The sequence below is a fragment of the Manis javanica genome, chromosome 12 (assembly GCF_040802235.1).
Source record: "Manis javanica isolate MJ-LG chromosome 12, MJ_LKY, whole genome shotgun sequence".
Classification (NCBI taxonomy): domain Eukaryota; kingdom Metazoa; phylum Chordata; class Mammalia; order Pholidota; family Manidae; genus Manis; species Manis javanica.
In genome coordinates, this window is record NC_133167.1 from 84,849,759 (window position 1) to 84,869,035 (window position 19,277).

The following is a 19,277-nucleotide window of genomic DNA, read 5'->3' on the forward strand; positions in this document are numbered from 1 at the left end:
TCCCCACTTGCACACCTGTGCGCTCCCATCCACAGGGTGCCAGGCCTGATCACTCTGCGTAACTGCTCAGAGAAGATGGAGGCCTTACATATGCACGTAAGAGAAATGGCAGGAGACCTTGCTCTCTGCTGAGATGGGAAAAACGGAGCAAACGTTAGTAACAGTCCTTAGAGAAAAAGCGGGAGAGTTCCCCTTCTTCTACAGACGAGAGAGGCTGGATTTGAAGCCAGCAGTGCGGCGTACAGTGGTGTGAGGGGCGCCCTCCGGCAGCGAGCGCTTACCCAGCACCTACCAGCCCCTTCTGTCCCCAGCGAGGGGCCCAGCAAGGCGGCTGCTCTCCCGGGCGCCTCCCCGTGAGGGTGGAGTGAACCATCAACAACCGGAGCAAACATCTTGACTCAGAGGACACATACCAGGCTCCAGGGGGCAGGTGATGGTGGAAAGGGGCCACCTGATTCAAGGAGAGCCCCCCAAATTCTCCAGGCCTGACTGTCCTTTCCACTAACATTGTCCCCTCATCCCACGTCATCAGTGCAGCCGCCTCCCCTCACCAAGCCCAACAGTGTCACCTCTCTGTGAAGGACCCCCTTCCTGTCCACACAATGAGTCCAACCACTAACCTACCTTCTCTCATCCCTCTCAACCTGTCAGCTCCCACATCCCCACAGGCCACCCCCAGCGCCCCAGACTCGAGCCAGAACAGGTTGGTGTCCTTGCAGTTCTCCCCTGCGTGTTCTACGTACAGCCTACTGAACTGCCAAATGGAAGAATAATGGGCTTCAGAAAACCTGTGCAGAGCAAGAAAACTAATGTTCCTTGTTCACTATGTCAAATATATTTGTTCAACTACAGAAAAGTTGAAAAAGAGACAACGGTGCTTTTCTTGAAAGAAAAATAGAAGGTAATTGCATTTGTGTTTCCCCAGCATTTACCAAGGACCTTCAGAACTCCGCACACAGCCTGTCATAGCTGACAATACCTGCTAGTTCAGACAAAAGAGGTTAAGTGGAAACCTCGCTGACAGGAAGCTCAGGTCCCATGTATAACAAAGGCATCTGGCATGTGGTAGTTAATAGATATCATCTAATGGATAAAGGAAGGAATTAATTAGCTTTTAAAAAGGCAGGCAACATAGAAAGATAAAAGAAATTTTAGAATGCAGGAAAAAAGGTTTTAACTATGAAAATTTATGTGGGATGCCAGTTCAAGATAGTAAACAAACAGCAAGATATGTGGGGGTTGGAATTTCGGAGGGAAGTGGAGGCTGGAAAAGGAGAACTAAGCCATGGGCAGGAGGTGGTGGGGACTACGAGGCCTGTCAGTGGGCAGCCACGTGCAGACACAGCAATATATTAAGTTAGAGATGTTACTTTCCAGTTAGTTCTTCTCAGCTTCCAGCTCCAAGACCAGGTGTGATGGATGGGAACAGAACCCACGTTCTTTCCTGAGATGTGCTTCACCCCTTTTCGACAGAAGTGGTGCAGAGTCTATGACATGCGGCCCAGTTCAAACCCTGAGCCTGTGGGCTTCCAACATATGCCTTTAGTGGCAGGTCAGAGCAGTCCTTAATGATTCTGCAGTCTGCCTGAGTCAGACCCCAAGGCCTCTCTACTTGTCACCAGGGTGGGCCTGGGGAGGGTGAGTGGCTGCAGGCAGGAGTGCAGCCCAGGCTGCCTCCCTTCCCATCCTCCTTTATCCCTGAGTCTCTGGGCGAGGCACATACTGGGTCTTTGGTGAACATCTGTTAAGCAAACATTCAGTACAGAGAAGCCCCTTCTCAGCCCCAGCTACAGAAACACGGCTAAGAAGAGCCTGTATCTGTGCCACCTGCGCTGCGGCAGGCACGGTTTTAGGTGCCCTGTGTGTTCCTCCTTTCTCATCACAGTATTTCTTTAAATGAGATGAGGAGAGCATCATCAGACATAAGGGGAGGAAACTATTTTGCTCTACACGTCCGTTCCCAACACACAGGGCATGGCTCACCCAGAGCAGTGCAGTTAGAGGCAGCAGCGAGAGGCCACCTGCGCAGGGAGACCCTTCACCTGGGACCGGCGACAGGGAAGGCAGGAGACAGGCCACACCGTTTGGCCGCCTGGAGGATGCTGGGTGACGGCGTACAAGGCACGTCAGTGTTCACCAGCCCGACCACTTGCAAAGGGGTGCATTACACGCAGGGGATAATCGCAATAAAGAACCAAAGTGTATTAAACAAAGCAGATACTGAAATAGTGGCGGTTTTATTTGCAAATCAAATCTGGATGTAAGTGGGCTTCCTCCCTTTGTCTTCAGATACCGCTCCGTCTGCGGGAGACCCAGGACTGAGGCGCTGCCATCCAGGGGCTCCAGCCTATCCCAGAAGCATGAGGGGCAGCCTGGTCACTGTGGGTGACTTTCCCGGGCCGACGGGCCAGGTCTGGGAGAGATGCTGAGGTGCCCCATGGGCCTGCTCCGAGATGACTGGACCAGGGACGTCAGCCGCCCCGGACCTGCCCGGACTCAGAGCTGTGGACATGCAGGGAACCGTGTCTGATGGTGTCACAGCTTCCTGATGATAAAAAAAAAACCCTTAGATTCTCATTAACAGGAATATTTCCAGAGCTTCATTCCAGATCCACTTAATCCAAGTCTTCAGGAAGAGACCTGGGAAGGTACGCATTTAACCACCTGCCCAGGTGAATCCTATCACAAGGGGCTGTTAAACATTTTCCAGTTAAGGTAGGGTGTACAAACTGGAGCCCATATCGAAATCACCAGGAGGCTTGTTAAAGGGGATTACTAGGCGGGACGCCACCCCAAAGTCTCCAGTATGCCCCGGGGGGCATCCGAATTTGAATTTCTAGCAAATTCCCAAGTGATGCTGACCTGGGCTGGTGCAGAGCACACACTTTGAGAACCTATGGGGTTAATTTAACCCTGGAGCAAAACAGGGGAGGAGAGAATCAGGAGACCTGGCTGCATTCATGAAGGAAGGGCCAGGGTCTGGGGAGAGGCTGGGATTCAGACCTGGAGCTCTGCTCACCAGCTAATCCCCCCAACTTCTCTTGTCACCTCCCACCACACACATTTCTTGGTTTCCTCAGCCTCCCCAGCTCCCAAGTCTAAGCCTCCTCCATCAAGAAATCTGAACACCTAACGGGCCCGAAATGACCCTGAGAAATAGCCAGCCAACTAACACAAGATATTTAGCTTGACTATTAACTCAGGAGATGAGATAAAACACTATCAAATACTTTGGAAATGTTCTGAACAGGGTAGGAAAATGGTCATCAAGTTTTCTGAATGAAGGTACCTCTTTCAGTTAATATTTAATACAGTCATAACCTCTGGGTAAAGTGTCCCAAAACCCAAATGATTCAGATTTTTTAAACTATCATTTGCAAATAACATGTTGGCTAAATTAACATAATTATGCAAGTATTTTGGTTATGTAAAAATAGCAAAGTATACTAAAAGACAAGTACACCCAAAATAGAGATTTAAATCCCTTAATTCACTGTCTTTTATTAAATAAGCCTATGTGATTTGGAAAGATTCATGAGCCTTCTTACGTTTCTACATTTAAAGATACTTTAGAGGTTCTAATGAAAGCTAGGCATCCTGTCCACCGAGAAATCTCCCACACATCGCTCATGGATCGCCATCCGGGCCCCACTCCAGAAGCACCCAGCACAGGTAGCACAGCAGGTCCTCTGCAGAAAACACAGCTCCTCTCCTCCTCCGCCCCAGGTTCCAGAACAACAGGAGACCTCTGCCCAGCAGCCACTCTGGAACCTAACTCCGCCAAGCGTTTCCATCTCTCAGGCTGTCCTGTTTGGAAGAGGCTGGCATTAGAGCAAGGAAGAGCCTTTATGACAGATTTGCTTCACCCTGGAACCCTCCGCCTCTGGTCCTCTGATGTCCTTACTCTGTCTGCTCTACCACAGGGTAAGCGGCTCTTCTAGTGTCCGCATCAAACAGCTGTGGCGGCTTCTCACAGGTTCGCCTTCTTACCTCTGGGGTCCTTCCTGAGAAGAGTTGGCTTAAATGGATTTCACATCAACAATGACATGGAAGCATGTGCAATGTGGACAAAGGCAAGTATTTGGTGGAGGCTAGAAAAATATAGGAAGTAACTCCTATTGGAGGCAAATAAATTACTGTTTTCCAATGATTTTAAGAGTATACATTTACTACCCTAACTCTGGTTAAGAAGAGAAACATATCCTATGCTCTGTGTGAAAGTGAGTACTAGGTAGATCTTATTAGCAGAACATGGCATTTTTATGAAGAGCTCTAAATATCAGTGGTTTAAATAATTAATATCTTCATTTATCTTCTTTGCTGGCCCCTCTCTGGTTTGTACAATGGTTAAGAATATATGAGTGACTATAATGTCTGCATAAGTAGAAGCCTATTATTTCTAAGAAGAAAAGGGGTGGGTGCTAAGGAGCATTACACCATGAATTGAAGTTAACCTTTGTTTCATCTCTGAGATCTTGTAAAAGTGTGTTGTTAAGTCCAGGAATACAAGAACTCCCGGAAAGCGGAGACATTAATAAGGAAGCACCAGCTCTGCTGCTTGCATGACAGCCTGCAGGTGGGCGGTTCCTTTGTGGATGAGGTCTGGCTCGCCCGTAGGCACGGCTGTGCCCTCCACACTCCATCCCAGGCAGGCACCACTCATCACTTCCTCTCTCAAGCCAGGGCCAAGCATCTCCCAGCTGTTCCCAGGACAGCCACTAATTGATGGGGCTGCCAGGAGAGTCGCCATGCCTGTACTCTGTTTCAAGTCACGGACACGCACCCATCCTCTCAGGCCCCAGTACTCCCAAGTGCCCTGCCTCGGGCACCCTGCTGCATACGCTGGTGATGCATGAGGCACGATGGACGAAACAGCCTGGCAGACTTGCCATCACAGCCTTGTGCTTTTCCTTTCAGTCCAGCAAGCAGGCCACCTGCCATTTGGGAACACAGCAGGGATAAGCAGAAGACTGTTTCTGGCATTTTAGCAAGAAAACTGAAAGTGACACACAAAGATGGAGGAAAAGGAATGACCACCCCCAGATAGTCTGAGAAAGGGCACCACCATCGCCTGTGTGCAGGCACACTGGCCCTGTGGCCCATTGCCAGCCCGGCACAGTCAGCAGCCTCGGTGGTAACGAGGGCAGCTGGTCACCGTGTCACTGGGCCCTCCCCGTGCGGGAGCCACTGTGCTGGGCGTGGGGCAAGCTGCACTCATCACCCCTGTCTCCACAGCGTCCTCTTCGGCTCTGCTGGACAATGGGGGTCCGGCTTCAGACGTGTCCAGGGATTTACCCAAGGTCACCCAGTAAGTGGCAGAGCTGGGATTCGTCCCTAAGCCCCCATTTCTATCCACTTGCTTCTCTTCTCTGATGGGGGCAGCAAAGAGCAATGCGAGCGAGGACGCTTGTGGACATGGGGAGGTTCACTGACTTGCAAAAAGCAGGACTAGTTTGCAGTGAATTCAGAGTTACAACCCAGACCCTTGTGACTCTTATTTGGCAATTCCTGCATTTCATCAACAGGACATGTTAGCGTGGTGAAGGCCTTTGTCAAGGTGGAGTGGGTGCAGTGGTGATGGGAGCTGCAGGGGCTGCTGGTGGGTCTGGGACACTGAGCATCTGATAATGGAACTGCTTTAGAAAGGGGTGCCCACACCCAGCACAGCAGCTCCTAAGCAGGCAGCCAGAGGCCTCCAGAGACCCGTGTGGCCCTGATGAGAGCTGGCTCCTTTAGCGCCTCATCTGCTGTCCCAGGCCCTGGGCCCCCAATCGTCCTCCAAGAATGGGTGTTTCCAAGCTTACCCCACAGAGCCTGCCCATTGTGTCTAGGTGGCCATGTGACTGGCATGCCAGGACAGCCCTGAATGACACAGTTACAGTGGTGAGGTTATAATTAACACCCCTTCCTACTGTCAGAAGTTTCCCTGTACTGGTGATAAAGTATTGATTGCACTAATTAGGGCAGTAACTATAATAAATGATTGCATTTTCTTTCTCTGAGTTATTTTCATTCTGCAAGACCATGGGCTCCTCAAGGACAGAAAGAGTGCTCCATGCCCACCTGCCCTGTACCCACACATTTCAGCACCGTGTTGGGCACACAGGTACAGTTTGGGCTCAGTGAATTTCAACCTATTACTCAAGATTACCTCAAGTTCTCACCTAAAATACACCTAGCTCAATTTCTGCCAGAGACCTAGTTTTAATTTAAAATTTCTCAGCAGGGTAAACAAGCACAATCTAACAGAATATCCCACAAGTTGCCCATACAAGCTAATACTTTTAGCAAATCTCTAGAAGTGAGTAAACACATTTACATTGGCTGTATAAATATCACATATATGGAGTGAAATGACTCAGCCTAGAAATCGTTCGAGTTGTTGATCTGTGTTGTTCCTGTGATTTCATTGTCAGCAGCCTTGTCTAAAGCAAAAACTAAATAACTTCTGGAAACACAAATACATATGTTTCAAAATGGCAATAATGCATCTAGCCGGAAAGGGGCTGCAAATCACATAATGTTACATGAACATTCATGAACAATTCATGCAAAGTCAGTCATGTTCCTTGTTGAGATTATTTGTGTCTAAATACACAATAACATAATTGCTTGCTTAATAGATCAGTTGAATTGCTCATAACGCTGCTCTCAAAGGATGAGGAGAAGAGTTAAGTAGGACAAGGCAAAAACGAAAGGCGAAGGACTTCACTAGAAAAATACAAATCAGGAGTCTCAGAGGCTCTCATAGCAAGATCCCCTCTCCCAGCCCCACAGCACCCTAGCAGGGACAGGCCTGGAAGCTGTACTTAGGCTAAGGTTCTGAGAACCAGATCAGCCAGGGAGATGAGTCAGGGCTCACCCTGAGGCTACAGAGCGTAGAACCAGTGATCATGAGGGTAAAGGCATAACTGAAAGTCAGGTGGACAGTCACCTGTCACAGACTGGATGACTGGGTGATAAGACAGAAGCCAGGTCTTCCCCAAGGAGAAGAAAACCCAGAACGTCAGAAGGAATCAGTAGGTCTGGAGGGGGCCTGCGAGCCCTCGTCTCTCACAAGGCCCCTGCACAGACACCGCTTGTCTGCGGACGACACTTGGAGGAGCAGGAGCCGGGCGAATGAGCCCTGGACCCCTTCTGCGTGGCCACAGGGTCCTGGAGCCCCAAACCTTGAGTACTCAAAGTTCAGCACATTCCACCATCCCTGGGTCACAGGTTAGAACGCAGGACCCGCAGCCCTGTCCGCAGAAGTCAGGAGGCAGTGGGTCTGGGGTAGAGCCAGGTATGTGCACCCCTCGTTCCCAGGGTCAGGGGAGGACTCTCAAGAGAAGGCAGCATCTGCATGCGGCCTCAGTGAACAGCCACTTGGCATCCGGTGAGAGAGGGCTGCAGGCTGAGCGAAGGTTAACGTGAAGCCTGAGGCTTCAGCCTATGGGCACCCTCCAGGGACCCTGAAGAGCAGGTGGGCAGGCCTGGGAGACAAGGTGAGGAGTCAAGGATGGAGCCGGGGCCAGAGGGTGAATGACCTGCAGCCTCCAGGGAGGAGCCTGGGTCCCTTCGGCGTAACCAGAGAACCACAGCTCTGCTGAGCGGGCCCAGCCTCCCGGTGTGGGGGAGGCCTCTTTGGGCACGGTGTGGAGGACGGGCTGCCGCAGGGAAGAGCCGGGAGGAAGGACAGTAAGGTGGCCACGGTGGCTGAGCAGACGGGAGGTGTGGAGAGCATGGATGAGCCAGGAGGGGTGCAAGTGGTCAGCAGTGTTTGACTCCGAATCTCTTCTGCAGCCACAGATAGGGAATTATGAGGGAATGGTCAAAGTGAAAATGCACTACATGAGTTCACGTTAATTTTAATTTACGCATCTTGGGGAGCCAGGCACCTAACACCTCAGAGGTCATGGCTGGTCAGTGGGGTTTGGAGGAGGAAGCCCAGGGACAAATGGGGATGCCACACAGTGAGCGTCCTGCCCTGTTTGAAAATCCAGACCCCCCTTTGCAAAGGGGCTTTGGAGTAGATCAGTTCTGACTGGGTGCATAGCATCTGCTCAGCTGTTTGGCCCCAGTTTTCATCACAGAGAGTCGTGCCTCAGCTATTCCTGCAGCACAGCACTTAGCGTTGATTCCTGGCAGTAGCCCACCCAGCTGGGGGTGGGGAGGGGTGGTCCCTGGAGGTGAGAGTCATGTGGGATCAGTGGCATCCCCTGGCATGGCAGGGGCAGTGTGCCAGTGCAAACAGATGGGTTTCCACGCAGCTGCATTATTCTTTTAAGTTCCCTACAAGGCACCCCCATTATGCCTGTCCCCACAAGAGGGACCTCCCGTGGTCCATGCCCCACCCTCGCCATGCTGCCTACACCCACTATAGCTAACTATGCCAGCTCTGAAGAAAGTGCCCAATCGAAGGGCCACAGGTATTTCCTGAGCTAAAAGAGAGACTTTAAGGAAAACACAAAATCGTTGGGATTAGTTTTCGTTCCAAGGCCAATACTTTGTAAGTGGAAGTATGTGTACACTGAATGGTGTTTTCCTGCAGTAAAAGAACCGTATTTGAGACAATAGGAATTCTGTGCACTTCACAATCATCCAGTGAGTTTATAGCCCCTCAATCTTTCATACAACTGTAACTACACTACTCAGAAGGCCTTAAAAATCATCAAGGCCAACCTCACAGTCAGGATCAGAAAACTGAGGCCCACAGACATTAAGTGAGTAGACCAAGGTCACCAAGGACTTCTGTTTGGTTCTGTTTTAGCTTGTTTTGAAGTATAACATATAACTGTGCTGTGTGTAGACACTTAGCCGTGTTTCATACGGCATCATGCTCCACACATCTTCACAAATGGAATATACCTAGCTTAGGAGATGGTATTTCAGGGGCTCCCTCACGTCTCTGTAATGTCACTCCCCCATATCTAGTGACCCCCTATTTATGGTAATCACTGTTAAGATTTCTAATAGCATTGCTCCATTTTGCATGTTTTTGAAATTTATAAAAATTGAAATTATGGAGAATACACTTTCTATGTCTGGTCTCAAGTTTGTGGGATGTTTCCCTTTGTTTTATGTGTATGTGAACCACTTGTTCTTGTGCACTGAGTGGATGTGTACGAGGGCCAAGTTTCTCATGACCAAGAACCACCAGAAATGCAGCAGGAGCCTCTAGGCTGGGCTTCAAGTTCATGCCCTGTATACACAGCCCCCATCCTGGAGGGCAGGGACACCTGCCACTCATTTCTAACAAACAGAACGTGGTGAAGGTGATGGGCTGGCACTCCTGTAACTGCAGGTTCGGATTGATCCAGCAGACACCTGTGGGTGCTCTCCTGCTCGTCTGAAGGAGTAAGCTGTGCGGCCTGTGGAGGGTCCCATGTGGCCAGGAAGGATGGGCCGCTGTCAGGGGCTGACAGCAGTACTTGGTGGACTGCCAGCAAGAACCCAGACCTCAGTTCTAAAACCAGGAGGCACTAAGTTCAGCCACCAAGCCGAGGCAGCTCAGAAGCTGATCCTTCCCCAGTGGGGCCCTGAGAAGACCACTGCCCTCTGGACACCTTGAGCAGAAGGTGTAGACGCTGAGCGAGTGCTTGGACTCCTGGACCCCGGAAACCGTGTGGTGAGAGCGTGCGCTCCTTCAGCCCACGGAGTCGGTGGGAAGGAGTCCCTCGGCAGAGGGCCGCCAGGGCAGGGACCAGCTCTCTGGCTTCCCAGGAACAGGGATTTGTGTTCCTCATTTTGCTGAAGGCTGAATAAACTCCCTGCACACTCCCCATCCCACTGCCTCCGTGATCCATTTTCAGCAACAACCACTTTGGCAAACAGAGATGATGAAGTTTGTTAGGCAAGTTTTAATCATTTTAAATGCATAAACCTTTAAAAAGTCATCGGTTGACTGGGGAACAAGGGGAAGAAGCTGAGGTTGGACATTTCAGGACAGTTTCCTGGGAAGAACCATCTTAGGGGAGAAAAGGAAAAAAAGAAAAGAAAACTGGGGTTGTATATCTTCACAATGCCATTTGCGTCATGTGTTTCCCATGGACACACCTTGGAGCTGTGCCGAGCAGGGTGCGGTGCAGACCCGAGTCAGTGCCATCCCCGCGCCGTCACCTCCCAGGCAGACACGGCTGCGGCCACCCGCCCACTGGCACTGGGAGGAAGCTTGCTCCCTCAGGGAGGTGAGTTCCCGAGAGCCCATTTCTATTCCTTTTCACTCTGTCCTTGATTTATTGCCTTTGTCCAGCGTCAGCATGACAGAGGCTATAGCTTTGAGCACAAAATGGTATTCCAGATGCCCTTGACAAGGGCAGCCAAGAAAATTAAACTGCTGGCACGAAGACCGGCTGTTATTTAGAGCTGCAGAGAGATTATGGGGGATTATTACTATATCAAAAAATATTTCCACTATGAAACTAGTGCATTTTTCTTCAGTACCTTTGGCAGGGTGCTAATTTATCTCCCACCTTGCATGGATTTTGGCCCTTCATTGCCAATTTATCGAACAGCCTGACGAACATCGGGGCCTATGGTACAGGTCGCCCAGGCTTACTCAGCGATTGCTACAGGGAGCTGGAGGGCGGGACCTTGCCAGGGGATTTGCGTGCGCTGTTTCTCTGATTCCCATTGCTGGGCTTTCATCTTTACTCTCATTTGTCTTTTTAGAGGCCCCGTCTCAGGATAGCAACGCAAACAGCTGACACCCAGCAGGTTTCCTTTATGGAGCTGATGACTTGGTAACATTTTTTTCCTTCAGTTTTTTAAATGCAGTGATTTATCAGTTTCAGATTGCCTGTCTTTGAAGATATTTTTCCTCAGACTCTAAAAAAAATTTGAGGGTAAAATGCCTATCAACATTAGAGATAAGAGGATAAGAGCAATCCATTTTTATTATATGCTACTTCTTAAAGTTTCTCATGTTAGCTTCCATGCTGTTAAGTTGTTATCCACTTTAATTTCTTCTCCCTGATTCTTAGCTGTGCCTTAGTGCAACACAAAGATATGACAGTGAACTAACTCTTTTAAGGATGAACCACTAGAATATGCTTCTAAAAACGTTCTTTTGCTTAAAAAAAAAATGTCCTGTTGCTGTTAAAAGCTTCTAAGCAATTTCACTAGAAAATGTTGTCTATAATGGTGGAGTATTTATCATGCGTAGACACTGGGCCCCCAGATGGCGCTAGACCAGTGCTGAGTCTCCAAATCAGCGTCACAGCGCCCACCAGGCCGGCACAGACTGGGACCACTTCTGCATAGGCTGCCGCAGGCACCCACTGGGAGGGGAAGAAGTGATGGTAGGAAGGGAAAGAATGTTTCAAGCCAGGGTAACAAAACGCACAGAGCGCCAGAGATAAGTGACGTGTTCAACAGTCTGAACATGATGAGGGACAGTGGGTGTGTGAATAAGCACTGAAGCTTCACAGGGAAGCAAGCAACCAGGATTGAAGAGAATTTGGAAATTAGCCCAAGAGCCATGGGAGCTATTGGAAAATTCAAATACAGGAATGTATTAAAGAATGTATTTGAATGCATTTGAATTCTATAAAGATGGCCCTGGTCAGAAGGGAGAATGAGTTAAAGGGCACAGGCCGGGAGGTCAGGAGAATATTGGGCGCCATTGAACTAATCTGCTGAGAGTCAGATGTCCAGGACAAAGAACTGCCCTGAGCGCATAAACATTTGGACAGACAGCAGAGATGGAGGGAGAGGATGCGATGCAGGGGAAGGAGGCCTGATGAAATCAGGGGACAGATGGACCCTGGAAGGTCAGGGAGATGCACTGACACATGCTTCTGATGTGGGCATCTGGGTGGGCACAGAGTCCTGCTCTGGGTGAGGAGGACCCAAGCAAGGGAGGATCTGGCTCTGAGTGTGTGTGTGTGTGTGTGAGTGTGTATGTATGTGTGAGTGTGAGTGTATATGTGTGAGAGTGAGTGTGTATGTGTGTGAGTGAATGTGTGTGAGACAGTGTGTGTCAGTGTGTATGTGTGGGTGACTGTGAGAGTGTGTATGTGTGTGTGTTTGTGTGAGTGAGTGTGTGTGTGTGTGTGACGTGTATGTGTGTGTATGTGAGTGTGTGACTGTGAGAGTGTGTGAGCATGGTGTATGTGTGTGACTGTGTGTGTGATTTGTGTGTATGTGAGTGTGTGAGAGCATGTGTGTGAGTGTGTATGTATGTGAGATGTGAGTGTGTGTGTGTGTGTGTGTGTGTATGAAGCTTGAGGCCAGTCTGAGATGTGGAGTGAAGTGAAGCTGTCCCCTCACATAGGACACGTTCCTTAAGGCAGCACAGGTCTACCTAGTCACCAAGTGCAGTCATGGGAATGGGTGATGCACCTTAGGGCGGGTGTATCTTTCCCCCGGAAGAGCCAGAAGTGCCCTGAGAAAGCCAGCAGGCTGAGGATGCAGTGCCTGATGGAGGGCTGAGTGGCAGCAGCCAGCAGTGTGACAGGCCACGGGGCCCAGGCCGGGCAGACCTGCCAGCGGTGCCGTGTCCGGGCGGACTCCACACGGACTGTTTGAATTAAGTGCGCCAAAGTGCTGAGGGAGTAGAATATCTGTTTGTTATATTGAATATTCCCAACTAAACTGTTTCATCCACTCATTTCTCCATTCATTCATGGAGGGACTCGATACACTGCCCAAGGACACGGACACTGGGGAGGTGTGCGACTTGACACGATCCCCTAATGTGCTTCGGCGAACATCCTTCACCTGCTTGTGTGAGCTCACTGGTGGGGGAGGAGTGAGTTTTCTAAAAGAATCATACATTTTCTACTGTGTATTCAAACAGTGGACTTATTTCATGTGCTTAATTATTTTTTTTAAAAACAATACATTTTGAAAGTCAAATACTATAGAAAAACTTAACAGGAGAAAGCAACTCCCCCCCACTGGGAGCCTCCCCGCCAGGACCCTCCTCCTCACGTGCATTACATCTAGCGAGTCCTTTTAGTCTTTCTGTCATTTCCCTTCAGCTTTATTAAATATGTTGCTGTTTCCTAATTTATCAAGTGTAGGTATTCTGCTTTGCCTCCCCACAGTGACAGGTGAAGGATTACCTTCCTGGGACCCCATCACACATGGCCACCCGCCCTGTGCCTCTGACATGAGTGCAGGGCAGTCCTGGTGAGGATGGTTTCCCAAGACTATATTGCCGTGTCCCTTGTAAACACCCCCCTTTTCAGGCATCTACCCCTTGTCAGTGTGCTGCCTCCTAAGCCAGGTTTTCTCAACCTCAACCCGACTGACATTCTGGGCCAGATTATTCTGTGTGTCTGTGTGTGGGCAGGGGGAGCGGCCCGGGGTCCCTGGGATGTTTAGCAGCATCCCTAGCTTCTATCCACTACTTAAAAGTAGCACTTTTTATCTTGATAACAAAAAATGTCTCCAGAGGTTGCCAACTGTCCCCTGCGGTAGGGTGGGGGACCATGCTGCCAGCTGAGGGCCACCGGACTAGACTGGCTGCTCCTGGGGACTTCTGCATCGCCGTTATCCTGTGGTTATGTGACCTGATCTGCAGTGGGAAACAGTGTCCTGGATACTCTGTCTTTCCTTTTTATACATGTCTTTGGGTGATGCACACTGTGGCAGGGGGGCTCTAGGAAGCCCCCTGCCTTCTATGCATAACACTGTTTAATTTCCTCCCACCAAACATTGCACCAGGTGTCCCTGCTGAGTTTAGGTTCTAAAAGATTCTGATTTCTGTCTTGGGCACTCTCTATTTTTGTGTATCTCTCTCCCTCCGTCCCTTTCTTGTCCTTCCTCCCTGCCTTTCTCACCCTGTCTCTGGGGAAAGACAACTGACATGCTGTCTGTGCAGCCCTATTGGACGTCAAAGGATAAAAGGCTGGAAGTTCCTGTCAACAGCTGCATGGAGCTTGAAGCAGGTGATAGAGTCCCTTCAGGTGACTGCAGCCCAGGCTGAGAGTGTGACCTTCTCCAAGAGCCTGAAATCATGCGTGCAAACCCACCCCAGAATCCTGAACTCTCACAGAATTGTGTAGGTGAGAATGTTCTTTTAAGGTGCTAACTTTTAGGATATTTTTAAATACACCATTAAGTCAATAATGCATGCATACCAAGCAGCATCCTAATAAAGGTGTTTAGGACCTTAAATGATGACCTGAGATACCTCTGCCCCTTATGTAGGACACTGCTTTTGTTCTTCCATCACACCTGACCAATAATTTGGCTAAGCACAGAACTCTAATTTGAGAACCACTTTCCCTTGGAATTGTCAAGATGCTCCCATTATCTTCAAACTTCCAGCGCTTCTGATAAGTTCTCTGCTAGCCCACGTCCTGGCCCCATCGGTAGCAGAGTCAGGATTTCCAGTGCTTCTGGTAAGTTCTATGCTAGCCTGCGTCCTGGCCCGATCTGTAGCAGAGTCAGGATTTTGCCTTTGTTGCTGAATGAGTCTTTTTCTGCTCACTGCGCTGGGTAGGGACATACACTCTTATGTCATACTTCTTTTATTCTATGAAGAATTTTCCATTATATCTTTGATCATATCCTCTCCCATCTGTTTTCTTCTTCTGTAAATCCTGCTCCATGTTGTATGTCATGTTTCAACCCTCTGATTTTCTCTTCTTTGTCCAGTTTTCTGTATTTTTGTTCATCTTTCTAGATTTCTCACATTTTGTCTTTCAACTTTGTAGATTTTCAGTAATTTCCTCTTCTGCATTTCCAAGAGTTCTTTATTATTGTCTGGTAGTTCAGTGAAGAACCATGTCTTTGTTCCATGCATTGATATATTTTCCTACCTCTCTGAAGTTTATAGTTGCAGTGCTTCTTCTGCCTCCTACATTATGAGTTCTATCCACTTGATTTGCTCATTTGCTTCGATCCTTGCCTTTCATCCTGGAGGTTTTGGGGACTATCTGGTGGGCCTGGTTCCCTGTTCACACCACCAAGACCCTACAGACTGGACTGAGATCCCATGTGTAGGCTGAGTTTGTCAACAGGAGGGACGTACTGCTGATCATAGGGGTAAAACAATTTTTTTCAGTGGGGCACCTCTAAAATTCTAGTTATTAGGTATAGTTTTTGTGGGGTTATTCAGTTCTTCTATGGGAAAACCCTCTTGTCTCCTGCATGAGGAATGGCAAGGCTCCCTGTACAAGCTCTTGAAGGAAGGCAGGAAAACAGGCTGGGACACCACAGGCCAGTGGGTGGGCAGATGTCGCCCCTTTCCTGTCCACAGCCGCATAGCTCCACCTGCCCTCAGCCTCGGAAGCTGGCTCCATCTCTTCATGCTCTGCTCTTCTGGGCTGGGGCGGAAAGGAACTGGCTTATCTGCCTGGAGAGGGGAGGATGGGTCTGGGTGCAGCCGACAGAAAATGGCTTCCTGTAAGAATGTCACCACCTGTGCCTCTGCCTCCTGCTGCATCCAGACTCCACAGTGCACAGAGCGCCCAGGCTGAGCCCCTCCCGGATGCCTGCCCCTCGGCACGCGGCGCAGAGCCCTGAGCAGGGCCAGTTCCACTCCTCACCTGCGACCAGACTTCAAACGTGTGGATACTCACCTGACCCATGCTCGGTGCCCTCCTCTTTGTCTCTGAGTTTCTACTCTCCTTTCCCTGGTTTCTTTATGTCCTTGTGAGGAGTTTAAAAACAGTGACAACAGCCTTGTGCATCCATCCTCCATGTTTAAATAAGAACATGCATTTACTACATGTGATTTTTCTGAACCCCTGAAACATTCTTCGAGCCCTATTAATAACATTAAAATTACTTGTTTGGGAAAGTAGCCCTTCCCCAGTGCTATTTATTTCACTCTGAAATTTCAGTTGACGCTGGCCGGCCTCTGAGCTGGGGGCTCTCGCTGTACCCTGCGACTTGCACTGCAGACACTGGCAGCAACAGGGTTTTCCCGCTAGGCAGTTTCTGGGCTTCTCTGGGCACCAACATACAACTGGCCAAATAGAAGGAGATAGCTGGCAGCCCCTCTCCTTGGCAATGCCTTCTGGTGCCCTCAGCACCCCATCATTCCGCACAGCCCACCATTAGGCAGTTCTGCAGAAAGGTACTGCTGGGAACTACAGGCCATGGCAGAGCGCACACCCTCCACAGAAGCGAATGGAGGGAAATGACAGGCGCTTACCAGGTAGTATGAATGACACGAGAGGCTGGACACGGAAGCCAGACAGCCTGCGAGTGACAGAGTGAGTCGTGGGTGTTGACCGTGGCCACACGGTTCCTTGCTATGTGTTCGTGGACTTGCCGGCCAGCCTGTCTCCTGATCTGCCCATTCTATCCCCACAGCCACCGTGCGTGCGAGCACTGAATGAGCAAATGCACAAAGCGCTCACCTGCACCTCGGCACGTGGGAAGCACCTCCAGGAGTCAGCCTCCACCAGCCCACTGGGAGACCGAGGAGGGTCTCCTGCGGGCGGGGGCAGGAATCTGAACTGGACTCAGGTTGGAGTAAGGCTGCAAGCCCTTCACCCTCTCCCTACTGCAGCTTTAGAATTGAGGAGGTTCAGTTTTCAGCCCTCATGTCTAAGCACTGAGAGGTCAGACTACTTATTAAAGTGGAAACACACCTTCAGTAACTGTGAATGAGGAGAACCCACAATAACAAAGGCCTCCTTGTCGCACAAAAGGTGATTAACTACATGGAGAGCAGAACAGACCCTGAGCCGGGGCTCTGCTGACTTGGCACCACATCTCAAGCTCTGAGTATTTATAAGATCAAGTGGTCTAAGAAGAATAAAACCATGTCTTTTCTCTGAGAAAAGCTTTCTTCACACAGACTTCAACTACTTTCTTAATCCTTAAGCCTCTAATTAGAGTTCTAGGCCAAAAACTACATTCAGACCCCATTTTCTCCACCCCTGGCTTAAAAAAAGAAATCAAGGCAGCTCGGTACCCAGCCAGCTCTTTGCTCTGTTTTGTAATAACCTTTTTTTTTTTTTTGTATTTACCCACATCTTTCATCAAGTTACTTCAAATAGGATCTCATTAATCCTCAGCACTCCTGTGAGACCCTCAACCATTGTGATTATGCCAGATTTACAGAGGTAGAAACACAGGCACATGCATGCTTCTCCTGTGTTTACAGACACACGAGTGGGTGGTAACCGATTGTCATGCTACCGTTGCACGCAAGCAGCCCCTTTGAGAACACAAGCAGCTGCTCAATTCTTGGAAAATTTCTGAAGAGTTGTTTAAACTGGAGAAGTACGAAGCGAGATAACCTCAAAGGCCCTCAGAAAATAAAACTGAAGAATGCCAGCTCCATAGAGTCCCTCTTTCCAAAGCACACTGCCTCCTACATGCGCCTTAACCGTGATAATATGATGGTCCTCGGGAATAAGAGTTAAGACCATTCATACTCGGCAGAGGAACTTACCTGCCTGCCCACTTTCACTGGGAAGCCCTTTGCGATGTGCTGAGAGGGGCTGCCGTCTCTCCCAGCAGACCCCACTAATTCTAGGGAGTCTTCCCATGGACAGCGTGGGCTGATCCCACACTTGCTGGGTGCAGACCTCCTCCTACAGTCCAAGAGCACCAGGGCCCACCGTGCTCTGGGAACTCTGCTACATGCTGACATTTCAGAGGGAAAATGCATAGGAAACATAGCCGTAAGATGCTCCTACCTAACTTCCATTCTCCAGTTGTGAGTGTAGCCCAGCACCTGCCACATGGCAGGCACCATGACGAGTATGTTTCTGTCCCCCTCAAAGCCTTATGTTGATGCCTGGGCCCCCACTGTGGCTCCACGTGGACACAGAGCCTCTAAGGAAGTGGCTATGGTTAAATAAGCATGAAGGGTGAAGCTCTGAGCTGATAGGATGCATGGCCTTTGCAGAGAAGACAAGAGGAGAGAGTGCTTTCCCTGTCCGCACAGGCAGCATGGAAGGGCCACGTGAGCGTGCAGTGGGAAGGGGCCAGCTGCAACCCAAGGCGAGTGCCTCTGCTGCCACCAGCCCTGCTCCACACTGACCACCGACCTCCAGCCTCCACATCCATGAGAAAATATGTTTCTGCAGACCAAACCACTGAGGCTGTGGTAGTTTGTTATGGCAGCCTCGGCAGACGACTCAGCAGGTATGACATAGCTGTTTGTAGAGTTCATTGTGGTCTCTTATCTTCTGGTCTCATTTCCACACCAGCCTTTGATGACTGCTCCTTGCCCAGGGGCTTAGCCGACTCAGGAGCTGCCAGTCCCCCATTCTGGTGTCCTTGGCACCCATCCTTGGTCTCCCTGGTGGGGGCACATGCCAGCTCCACAGCCCTAGCGTGCAGGATGCAGCGGTGTCGGCCCCGCTCTGGCTGGGCCTGGCAGGGAGCAGAGCTCAGCATTAGTCCTGCAGAGTCGGCTCATCAGTTGGTTTCATATTCCTGTGTGTCTACCTTTCAGGGACATCACTCTAGCTCCCCAAAGGCCTGCTGTACAGCAGGTTTGAGAACAGCATTCTTAAAGTCTTGTTTTCATGCTTTGGCATATCCAGCGGGCCGCCTGTGCCTCATCTTCCTCCTTCCTGAGGTCATGTCCAACCCGCAGGGACTCTGCCTATAGCAATGGGCAGTTGTCATACCCTTTGTATTCATTTTAATCCCATTAACCTGAACCCTCATCTTCACATTTGTGTTCTGATAACCCAAGCATGCAGATAATTCATGTTATTGTCAATAACACGCACTGTTTAGTATGTTAACAGTCTGCGAAGCTGGTCTACTTGCATTATCTCATTGGATCTTTGTGTCAGCTGACTGAGCCGCTGGAACAAAATACTATGGATTGGGCAACCCAAACGGCAGACGTTCCCAGTGCTCTGGACGCCAGTGAGATCAGGGGGCCAGCCAGACCCGGGGGGACAGAGCACGCTCAGAGTCCCCTTTAGCAAGGACTCTGTCAGAGCAGGGCTCCCCCGCTGTGACCTCACTTAGCTTGGATTACCTTCCTGGTCTAAACACAGCCTCACTCAGTCAGGCCTTCAACATCGGGATGTGAGGGGACACAGCCCAGCCCACAGCAATCTTGGACCCTTGGGCACACCATGAAACAAGGAATGCACGACAAAGAGAAACCGGAGAGGTGGCCCAGAACCCGTGTCACTCATCACGCCTCCCCCTTTCCTCCCAGCCCCCCACCCCCGCCCCAGCCCCGCAGTGGACTGACTGTGTGACACCGGAGATGCCATTTATTCCCACCCATCTCATAGTCCTATCCCAGAGGGAGGAGGCAGGAGGGAGTCCTCCTGGCTCCCCCTTGAGGCCACGGTGGGTCACCACCACATGACTGTGGGATGGTGGGCAGCACCCAGCAGGGCCTGGGGTCTCCC

General features: G+C 50.1%; 1 protein-coding gene across 1 annotated transcript in view; it reads right to left on the reverse strand.

The window, feature by feature from the left end:
* Positions 1–2,218: 2,218 nt before the first annotated feature.
* Positions 2,219–19,277, reverse strand: part of LOC118968766 (contactin-associated protein-like 3) — a 191,894-nt gene continuing 174,835 nt past the window's right edge. Inside the window, exon 9 of the mRNA XM_073218949.1 lies at positions 2,219–2,545. The gene's annotated coding sequence lies outside the window, so the exon portion shown is untranslated. The remainder of the gene's footprint in view (positions 2,546–19,277) is intronic.